An 11,524-nucleotide genomic window follows, 5' to 3' on the forward strand; every position below is an offset into this window, starting at 1 on the left:
CTAGCATCATCCAGTGAAAATATCACTTAGGCTGATACTTTCTTTTTTAAGATTTTTTATTGATTTTTAGAGAGAGAGAGGAAGGGATAGAGAGAAACATCAATGTGATAGTGAAACACTGATTAGCTGCCTCCTGCACAACCCCTGCTGGGGATCGAGCTTGCAACCTGGACATGTGCCCTGACAAGGAATCAAACTGGCAACCTTTGGGTGCATGGGATGATGCCCAACCAACTGAGCCACACCAGCCAGGGCTTGGCTGATACTTTCAAACATAAACTGTTCAACATGGCAATGAAGTGCCTATCTTCCCCTCTGCCCCTCTCCAATCTGCCCCCCATAAATATAGTCATTCCCAAATTGGAAATACTGCAGTCCCTTCATCTGCCTTACCATTTCCCTATCTCCATTCATGTGCTATGCCTTCCCTACAGCTGTAATGGCTTTCCCAAGTCTTCCCTCCATATTCATTTATCCAAGAATCCACTGAGCACCCACTTAATCTGGCCACTGATCACCTCTAGCATTTTAAACTATTTTTATGACTCTCATCTGCCTTGTTTTCACAATTATTCCTAAACCTCCAGTCCTTTTTATTTTATACTTCCCATAGCTGCCAGCAGTGTTTTCTTATAGCATACAATAAAAATCTGTCAAATGAAAACAGAATACCTAGTTTATCATTCAGGAAAGCAATACATATTAATTAATGGCTTAAAAGCATAACTGACATGCTACAAATAGTAACTTATTATGCAAAGTTAGAGCTGGAAAATATCTTCTAAGTTGACTAAGATCCATCCTAGAATAATGACTTCTCCCTGCCCTCAAGGAAGTTAGGGTGGGGAAGAGGCAAAGTCTTGTAATAACATTCCACCCAAACTAAACTCTTAAGTAGATGTACAAACCTCAAGATCACTCAGCCAGAAGGCTATTTATCAAATACCAACTAATATCTAAATTATCAGTCAGGACATGCAAAAGAGAACTACTTCTAGCATGTATGTTAGGAATACATATTGTAAGGACTCGTGTCAAACTAAAGAAGAGTTTGAATGAAGCACTATCTACTATGGATAGGTTCATAACCCACAGATGATATTGTGATGCTAATTCTACCACTGGGAATGGATCCAGGTTAGAAAAGCAAAAACTAATCCACAAGGATAACTATGAAGAGCCCACTGCTCACTAGTCTGAAGCCATTCTGCTTTTCCAGTCCCAATGGATTTATGAAGCATTTACAGTGAAGTGGAACCTCGGTTCTCTAACTTAATTCATTCTGGAAGGCTATTCGAGAAGCAATATGTTAGAGAACCAAATCATTTTTATCCATTAGAAATAATATAAATTGAATTAATTCATTCCAGACACCCAAATGATTCCTTGTTTTAACCTTTCTTACATAGTACATGTCTAATGTACTGTTTAATCTACTAAAAACCCCCACTGCTTTTCTTAATTTATCAAACCATCCCCTACTAGCCTTAAATTAATCACTTTCAGCACTTGTTCCAGGGGTATCTTTCAAGAGGTAAATATGCAGCATTTTCGCATTTACACATATCACTGCCTTCAAAATGCTGTCACAGCCTTTTATTAAAATAATTTTTTAAAATTGATTTCAGAAAGAGAGAGTGAGAGAGAGAAAAGTCAATGATGAGAGAGAATCATCGATCCACTACCTCCTGCATACCTCCTACTGGGGTTTGAGCTCACAAACCAGGCATGTGCCCTAACTACAGTAGGAATCAAACCGTGACACCTCCTGGTTCATAGGCCGATGCTCAATCACTCAGCAACACCAGCAGGGCAAAGGTTAACTTCCTTTTGTTTACCCAAATCAACAACAATTTTTCTACTTCTTCAGTTGCCTGTGAACATTGTTTCAGGAGCACTTTCACACTTTAGCAACATCAGCACTCTATGTATTTAAATTTTTTTTTTAATCCTCACCTGAGTATATTTTTTCCATTGCTTTTCAGAAAGTAGAAGGGGGGGGGGTGGAGAAAAAGAAAGCGAGAGAGGAAGAGAGAGAGACATCAATGTGAGAGAGACGCATGGACTGGCTGTCTCCCGCAGATATGAAACCCAGGTATGTGCCCTTGACTGGGAATCGAACCTGCAACCCTTCAGTGTACAGGACAACGCTCTAACCACACTGGCCAGGGCAACATCAGCACTCTTTATGGACTCTTTATGTTTTTAAATTGTGCTAATCGTCCATTTTGCTAGCAACAAAAGCCAAAAAACACAAAAATATTCACAGCACAATTTCCTGAGATGTTAACAAGGCAAGGTTTAGCGGTAACCTGACTCACACTCCTGCATTCTCTCCTTTGTTTGTGGCCTAAGAGACACTTCTTGTCATGCTGATATATCCACATGAAAGGGTTGTCAGGTCAAGAACCCAATTTGTTCCACAACCAAGACATTTTATACATGAACCACTTGGTCGAGAACTGAATTGTTGAAGATGGGAGATGTTCAAGAACCAAGGTTTGGCTGTTCTCTCAAACTATGACAAATTTTGCTACAAAACAATCTCTCCATCCCCTCAAGGATTGCCTACGCTGGTACTGAATGGAGCCATAAAGAAGCAGGCTCATACCAGAAGAGCAAAAATAAGAGACTAAAAATAAAATAATAGATGTTAGCAAAGATGTGGAACATACAGAACTCCCATACACTGCTGGCAGGAGTGTAAGTTGGTACAACTTTGGAAGACTGGCAGTAACTACCAAAGTGTAATAGGCTGAACTGTGTCTCCCCAATTCATATGTTGAAGTCCTAACCCCAACACTTCAGAACATGACTGTATTTGGAGATAGGGCCTTTAGAGGAGAAAGGTTAAATGAGGTTATGAGGGTGGGCCCTAATCAATATGACTAATCTATAATAATAAAAGCATAATATGCAAATCGACCGACGATCAAACAGAATGACCTTCCGGACGACCACACTATGACACGCACTGGCGCCAGGCCAGCCAAGGCGGGTGCCATGTGATTTGGGGGAGAAGGGGCGATCTCCACAATTGCCCCAAGATTGCCCCGCAGAGGAAGGTCCAGGCCACAGGCCGATGGGGCGATCAATCGAGGGGCTCCGTGGAACTGGGGAACCCGGGGTGTGTGGCAGCACCAGGCAAAGGTGGGTGCGGGAGGGCTGCAAGAGCCGGGGCTGCAAAGCCAGCAGCCGGGGGAAGGAAGGCCTACGCTTGCATGAATTTCGTGCATTGGGCCTTCAGTGTCCTTATAAGAAAGAGAGGTTAGAACACAGACATGTACAGAAGAAAGACCATATGAAAACATCAGTAGAAGGTGGTTATCTGCAAGCGAAAAAGAGACGCTTCTAAAGAAACCAACCCTGCTGACTCCTTGATCTTGAGCTTCTAGCCTCCAGAATTATGAAAAAATAAATTCCTGTTGTTTAAGTTATCCAGGCTGTGGTATCTGTAAAAGCAGCCTAGCAAAAGAATACAGATACATACTCTAAAACTCAGCTTTCCACTCTTCTGTATCAACTCAATGGAAATGTGTACTCATACAGCTTTATTTGCAACAGCCATAAACTATACCCTACACAAATGCCCATCAATAAGTTAAAAATAGCCTGGCTAGTGTAGCTCAGTAGTTAGGCATCGACCTATGAACTAGTAGGTCATGGTTAGATTCCTGGTCAGGGCACATGCCTGGGTTGTGGGCTCAATCCCCAGTGGGGGGCGTGCAGGAGGCAGCCAATCAATGATTCTCTCTCATCATAGATGTTTCTGTCTCTCTCCTGCTCCCTTCCTCTCTTAAAAGAAAAAAAAAAGAAGTTAATAAATACATTCTAGTATTTCACATAATGGAATACTACTGAGCAATGAAAATGGAATTGCTACTACACAGAACACAATATCTTGAAAACAATACTGAGTCATAGAAACCAGATGCAGAATAGTACATAGTGTATGATTCCATGTATACAAAAGCTCAAATCAGACAAAATTAAGTGTTAAAAATCATCAGACTCATTACCCTGAGAGGAGGGAATGATAATGACTTGAAGGAGGCACAAGGGAATTTCTGAGTTTATGGAAATTTTCAACTTCACTTATTTGTGCACTTTTCCGTATGTATGGTTCTACTTCAAATACTAAATGACAAATTACTAAAAATTAAGGGCAACACGCTACTTGTCCAGTGTCACCATGGCAAATAAACCTTATTCTGCAATGGGATGCATCATTAGGCTCTTTACCTACTGCCATTAAACATTTGAAAAATATAGTCTTATGATCCCCAGGAGATAATTTCCAGCTTCTCATCTCTGAGTGTTATTATAAGTCCCGCAGAGCCCTAACCGGTTTGGCTCAGGGGATAGAGCATCGGCCTGCGGACTCAAGGGTCCCGGGTTCGATTCCGGTCAAGGGCATGTACCTTGGTTGCGGGAACATCCCCAGTGGGGAGTGTGCAGGAGGCAGCTAATCGATGTTCCTCTCTCATCGATGTTTCTAACTCTCTATCCCTCTCCCTTCCTCTCTGTAAAAAAATCAATAAAATATATTAAAAAAATAAAAAAAAAGAAGTCCCGCAGGTCAAAGAATCCAAGAGTGTTCAGTCCCCTCCTCAGTTAAATTCTCACACCATATTTTGTATTCAATTTTATAAAGGAAGTAATGTATTAAGGTATATATTCATAGAAAGAAAATAACCAGTTAACACCTTGGTCTTCCTCTAGGTCAGGGGTGGGGAACCTTTATTCTGCCAAGGGCCATTATAACATCATTCACGGGCCATACAAAATTATCAACTTAAAAATTAGCCTGCTATATTTCATCAAACATTTAATTAACTCACCCCTAATGCCTTGGCAGAGCCAGACATTCCCCACCCCTGCTCTAGGTATTGAATTTAATTTTTTCTTCTTTTTACTTCTGTATATTCCTAGCTTCCCTCCCCCATAAGAACTGATAGATTTAATAATCAGCGAAAGAGAAATGCCATTTAAGTAAAATTATGGGAGAAAGATACATTTTTATAAGCAGGCAAATGCTGAGGCCTTTATGGTAATCATGTATAATCAAAAAGACAGGATGGTGCTTCAGGAAGGTCTATGTTTCAATAGACCTAGATTAGCATTCTGGGTAGCTAGGACACCTGAGCACTCAGCCTCGGTTATCTCAGAAAATACAGAAATGGCTACCTCTCTAAGCCTACACAGTTGCTGGGAGCATTAAATGAAATCCTATGCAAATTGTAAGCACTACACAAATATTAGAAAGCATTAAAAAATAAATACTGTGTAGGAAGATTTCTACAAAACATTAATGGTCTTTAACAAACCATCAGAGGATTTAACACCTTTAGTACCGCTCACGAGCTTTCTCGTGTTTCGCGCACCATCTGTTAAGGACCGCTCACGAGTTTTCTCGTTTTTCATGCTCCATCTGTTATGGACCTTAGATGTCAACACACTGTCTTGTCCACATCGAATGAAGCGATCTCATTGGTGGAAACCGTGCAGGTCAATCTACGAAAAACTATATAATTGCACGAACCCATAAAGCATTGCAGTTACATTGTATTTTGGTCATTCGAACAGTCTTCGTCTTCAAGTTCCTGGCGCTTTTAGAAATGCCCTCTCTCAGAAAAAGTAAGGAAACCAATGAAACTGATACACTTCCTTTCATGTTGTTCCATTCTAAGGAAAACGATAAAATGGGCAAAAAAAGTAGTGCTGTACCTTATAAACTGTGGACTTTTCAATTCATTTAGAGTGTACAATGTCCTCAATCCACAAGCAAAAATGAAGTATAAACAGTTTCTGCTATCGGTGGCGAGAGACTGGATAACGGATGACAATAATGAAGGCTCTCCGGAACCAGAGACAAATCTGTCCAGCCCTTCCCCTGGGGGTGCAAGGAGAACACCTTGTAAAGATCCACCCAAAAGGTTGTCAGGTGATATGAAGCAGCATGAACCTATGTGTATTCCAGCGAGTGGAAAGAGAAAATTTCCTACGAGAGCCTGCAGAGTTTGTGCCGTCCCTGGAAAAAGGAGTGAATCTAGATACTTATGTAAATTTTGTTTGGTCCCTCTTCATAGAGGAAAATGTTTTACGCAGTACCATACGTTAAAAAAGTACTAGGAACTTTTAATTGTTTAAGTAAATAAAAATGTTATAATTATTGAAAAACAACACCTAACGTGCATTATGATCTGTAGTTATGATGATTTAAATAACATGCAGTTTGGCCAAAAACGCGCGGTCCCTGGCGTATGTCTTAGAAATTTCTATGAGGTACGCAATGTGTTAAGAGCGGCATTTAACCTGCTACTCAGATGACCCAAAGTTACTTCAGGGATTCCCAGATCTGCAGGTGCATAGAGAATTGTTGGTAGACTGATTAAACACCATATGTAATAGGCACTATTTTTAAAGTCTATGTTGCTATGGCTGGGTTTTTTGAAAATTCACAGTAGCTTTGGCATGTATATTCAAGTAACTCAAACTAAAAGGTTTGTCATATGGAAATAAAACTTTTTAATTAAAATTGCATACAAAGACTGGAGACCAATGACATAACTATTTACTTACAATGCAATTTTTTTAAAAATTAAAAATTTTTTTCAATTACAAGTTTACATCCAATATTATTCTGCATTAATTTCAAATGTACCACAATGTAATTGTTAAAGGATTCCTGAACTGAGCTGGATAACTCCAGGAAAGTAGTAGTAAGAAGCAAGGCATCTTTACTTGAAAGAGAAGGGAAAACAGCTAGCCAGCCGCTCCTTCACTGTGTCTGGCAGCAGTCACACAAGTGCATTTGAGAACCAAGCAAGTTACAGAATTCTTAACACTGCCCAGTGCCGAGGCCTCCCTTAATATGCGTCCTCAGATCTGTTCTGTACTGACATAAAGCAGTCCTAGGCGACCAGGAAATGGACAACAGAATCAGTCAGACTGATACCCACAGCAGTGATGACATCACCTAAACAGGGAGCCATAGGCAAGGCTTAAGGTCCCCTGCATCAAGTACTGTATCTTCAGGCAAATGAACAAGGTCAATACTGTATGTCACCACTGGACCTAACATCCAAGCTCTCTTTCTTTCCCCAAAAGACATTTTGCAAGTAGCTATTCTTAAATTTGATTTTGAAATCAGACTGGAGTACTAAAATTGAAGCTAGTCAGAAACACTGCTAAAAAGCCTGTTCTGATTTCATCTACCACATCACTTTTACCCAATCACCATGAGAAGTTTTAAAAAACAAATGCAAACTATTTTTTCTGTGTATAATGCATATGTGGACGAAAAATGGCAGAAAACTGAAAGAAAATGTGAGAGTAAATAACTGAAAATACAGACATATTGCAGAATGTTGCTGCAGCAAACTGCAGACAAACATAGAGATCTATTAGATGGCATTAATAGATAAGTGTTTAATAACACATAGGAATGGATGCCTGGAATACATGGCAATGTTACATGGGAGATTAAGAGTCAGCAGAAAGTCAGTAGGTACAAAATGGGGTGGAAGGGAGTAGTTAACTTTTAAAGCTTCAGTCTCCTTTAGAGAATGGCGTCAGTACCAAGGGGAACCACTCTTTAGTCTTACTCAGGGAGGACTACTCTCCTTACTTCCCTGGAAGACCTTACCTGTAACTCCCAGTCCAATATCTGGTCAAATCTTTCTTAGCTATGTGTGTTGAATTATATAAATGGAATACCAGACAATTTATCACAGCAATAACGGTAAATATGTCAAATCTCAGAGAGGAACAGTATCTAAGACAATTGTCACACATGTGTGGTTTGGAGTCTGGGTTTGCTACATTTTTGCACAGAAAGGCTAATATCAAATCAAATGTTAAGGCAGAAAATGTTATTAGTGCAGATGTCTTTAGAGATTTATTCAAAGCTAATCAAAAATCAAAACCTTTTTGAATCATTTGGTTGTGGGGTTGGGAATTGAATTCAAAGACACACTTTTATTATAAAGCAATGCTTTTTAATTATGGGGGTTTGGGGGCTTAGACCCAGTTGTTGCAAAGTTACATAAAAATAAAAATGTTGCTTCAAGTGGTTGCTAACGATTATCTGGAGGAATATACTAAAAACAAAACAAAACAAAACAAAAACATTTTTAGTACCTTCTCCTACATTCCACCTTTCTGTTTGTTTACTCTGCAGTTCTATAAATGCAACTCAGATCCCCTTTAATGAAGAGGGAGCCAACACAGTTTTGGGAGATGGGTAGCATAGATTTTATCTAGGATGATGCTGGTACTGTGGCTGGTAGGCACTACATTAAACTTTCCTCATCAGCTGAAGAAGAAAAATCCAGCATGCCAAATGTGTCTTTGTTCTAAGGGCACTGCAACAGCTAGCATTTGCAGCGTTAAATGGCAGGACATGAACTCCCTCCCATTAGAGCAAAAGGAGAAACAAGCTTATTGTTGAAGGTTACTCTTCAAAAAACACGATCAATTAGAAACCATAATATTCTCTTCCATACTCTCTTAAAGAGCAAACCATACAAATGCTGTTAAATTAACAAAGCCTTCAAGTTAGCCAAAACACTGGATCACTATGGATTTACTCGCAGAGATAAGAAACAACTCCTCTTTCCAAAAGCCTCAAGTTCTACAGCCAAGCCATTCCACAACAATATGCTTGGCCATGATCACTCGCCATTTTTTATTTCCTTGAGGACAGGAACAATGCCTGTCTCCCTGAGTCAATATCCAGCAATGCCTGATACATGGCAGATACTCAAAACATTTGATGACTAAATGAAAAGGTGCTTATAATACTCTCCTCTAAACGTAACATATTACTTAAGGCTACCATACTTATTACTCACTTTAAATATATTAGGCTGGGTAGCAAAGTTAAAAAAAAAATAAGAAAGAGCCCAGCTGGTGTGGCTCAATGGTTGAGCATTGATCTATGAACCAGGAGACCCCGGTTCGATTCCCAGTCAGGGCACATGCCCCGGCAGTGGCTCAATCCCCAGTGTAGAGCGTGCAGGAGGCAACCAATCAATGACTCTCTCTCATCATTGATGTTTCTATCTATCCCTCCCTCTCTCTTTCTCTCTGAAATCAATAAAAATATACTTTTAAAAAAAGAAATTAGAATTGTAATACTAAGCTTGAGTTTGGACAGTATCTTCAGATGTACTCACACCTTGACCCTGGCTGGGTAGCTCAGATGGTTAGAGCATTGTCCCGATATGCCAAGGTTGCAGATTGGACCCCTGGTCAGGGTACATACAAAATCAACCAATAAATGGAAGAACAAATCACTGCTTCTATCTCTCTCAAAATCAATAAATAAAAATTACAAAAAAAGAAATACTTACAACTCCCTTTCCAGTTCTTAGACTTAAATCTGAACAAACTCTCCCAAGTCTGAAGAGAGAAACACACTAATAGGGGGCTATTATTCCACGATGAGCAGTCATACAGCTAATAAGCTGCTTAAGTCACAAGCAAGAGACAAGAGCCTATTCTTTTGGAATCCAAAGAGAAGATACAGTTATTTTCAACAAGAAAGAACCTACTGGCTATACACAATGTACTAAGGTTTTAAGAAAGGTTGACATGGCAGGATAGCCAGGCCTACTTCATTTGACAGAAGATTTAGGTAACCAAAATTTACAAACTCAATTCAGTACTTTGTTAGAATTCTAGAGCTCCTAATTTACTGGCATCACACTACAAAAAGATGTGTTAAAAGTCACAACTGAAAACAAGAGTACTTTACGGCTTTGGGGTAGAACTAATTTTACCAAAGGAGGGTTTCAAATGACATCACTAGAAAAGGCGACAGAGAGGGAGACAGGCAGATACCAGGTGGCAGAAGATAAATCACAAGCTTCAGGGTCACCTGGAAGCACTGTACCCACAGGCCGAGAGCAGTGCTCTGGCGTCTGCCTGCCTGCGCTTGAATCTCTGCTCCATAACTTAGCAGCTGTGTGACCTTAGACAAAAGACACCCTCTCTGTTCTCTGATTTCCCTATCTACAGTGGGCACAATAACGGTACTTTATAATGGCTGCTCTGAGAATTAAAGATAATCTCTGCAACGACCTTGCCATGCTGCGCAGCATAGTATAAGGAGTCAAATGTTTGCTAGGATTATTCTCCATTTTCCCACTTTGAGGAACCATTATGCAGCAAGACGGCCGCCGACGCGCGGTTGTAATTCACACACAGCTCTTCAGCCAACCACCATCTTTCCCCCAGTAAGTTTGACAACTTCTTTCAGGATTTACTGTAACATGTTTATGATAAAAAGTTCCCTGCCTCCCAGAGCCAGAGGCGTGTCACATGTATACAAGTGTTTGAGGCGAGCCCAGTGCATGTGACCTGACTCACTGCCTGTATTCAGGGGACCTCTCGCACCGAAGAGTCAGGGCCTGTTCGACCGAAGAGACAGAAAAGTGGCTCAGACCTGGGCGATTTCACCAATGCCCGCGCCGATGGTGGCGACTAGGTCCCCAGCCGACACAACAGCTGGGGATCGGCTCCGACACCCTCCCGATCGCCGCTCCAAGGAACGCAACCGGCGCGTCCCACCGCCGCACAGGGCTCCCAGTGCCCGGCGGCCACCAAGTCAGGAAACCTTCCCGGGGCTCCAGTCTTGACGCGACCAGTAAACAAGGCGTCCGTGACCGCCGGCCAGGGGTCGGCCAGCCGGCCAGAGGTCACAGCCAGCAACCTCTGACCTCTCCCAGGCCGGGCCTGCTCCCGGGGCCTGAGCGACGCGGCCTCCCCGCGCCAAGCGCCGGCTGGACCCAGAGCTGCCCAAGAAAAGGATGACGCGAGGCCTTGGCGACTGAGGGGCTAAGGAGGGGGATGGGGCCGGGCAGCCGGCCGGGCTGGGCCCGCGGCTTACCTCGGCCGCTCCGCTGGGCGCTCCGAGCCGGGCGTGTCACAAGGGCTCCCGCCGAGAAGGAGGTGCAAGGGATGACGGGGACCGAGCAGTCCAAGTTCCAATTCCCGCAGACCCTTCGGCGATCTCCCCAGACTCCAGCACCAATACAGCCGCCGCCTAGGGCTTTAAGGCCAAGACTCCGGCTCCGCTCCCACTTCCGCCACCGCCGCCGCCCCGAGCGGAAGTACCTGTCACGAGGCGCTCGACGTCAAGGGTGCGGGGAAGGAGCCCCGCCTCGACCTTGCGTCACGCTCTGGCAGCCTCCGGCCTGGGCCTGGGTCACGTGGGACAAACATGTCTGCTCCCGGTGGTTATCGCCATCTTTGAGGCTCCTGCAAGGGAAAGGACGGCGCCATGTTAAATCCAGACGCCTGTTTAAGCCATCCTCTAGTTCCCCCGGAATAATGAATGCGGGGGGCGGGGCGGGGCGGGGGGAGGGGTGTGTGCGCGAAGAAGTAGGGTGGAAACGGGGATAAACTGGACCTTCCATTAGTGTCCCTTTCCCCGAAGGCACTGGTCAGCCCAACAAGTAATCCTGTGTGCCCAGAGCTAATCATGATCCAAGTTTGCTCTAGGAAAGGCTTTCCCAGG

The 11,524-nt window shown here is 42.7% G+C and overlaps 1 protein-coding gene across 2 annotated transcripts in view; it reads right to left on the reverse strand.

The window, feature by feature from the left end:
• Window positions 1-11,124, reverse strand: part of RAB7A (RAB7A, member RAS oncogene family) — a 45,707-nt gene extending 34,583 nt beyond the window's left edge. The window contains exon 1 of one of the 2 annotated variants that reach the window (XM_036321107.1): window positions 10,895-11,124. The gene's annotated coding sequence lies outside the window, so the exon portion shown is untranslated. The remainder of the gene's footprint in view (window positions 1-10,894) is intronic. The other variant, XM_036321106.1, reaches the window with a different exon arrangement.
• Window positions 11,125-11,524: the final 400 nt, after the last annotated feature.

Source organism: Myotis myotis, unplaced genomic scaffold (genome assembly GCF_014108235.1).
Source record: "Myotis myotis isolate mMyoMyo1 unplaced genomic scaffold, mMyoMyo1.p scaffold_m19_p_9, whole genome shotgun sequence".
Taxonomy (NCBI): domain Eukaryota; kingdom Metazoa; phylum Chordata; class Mammalia; order Chiroptera; family Vespertilionidae; genus Myotis; species Myotis myotis.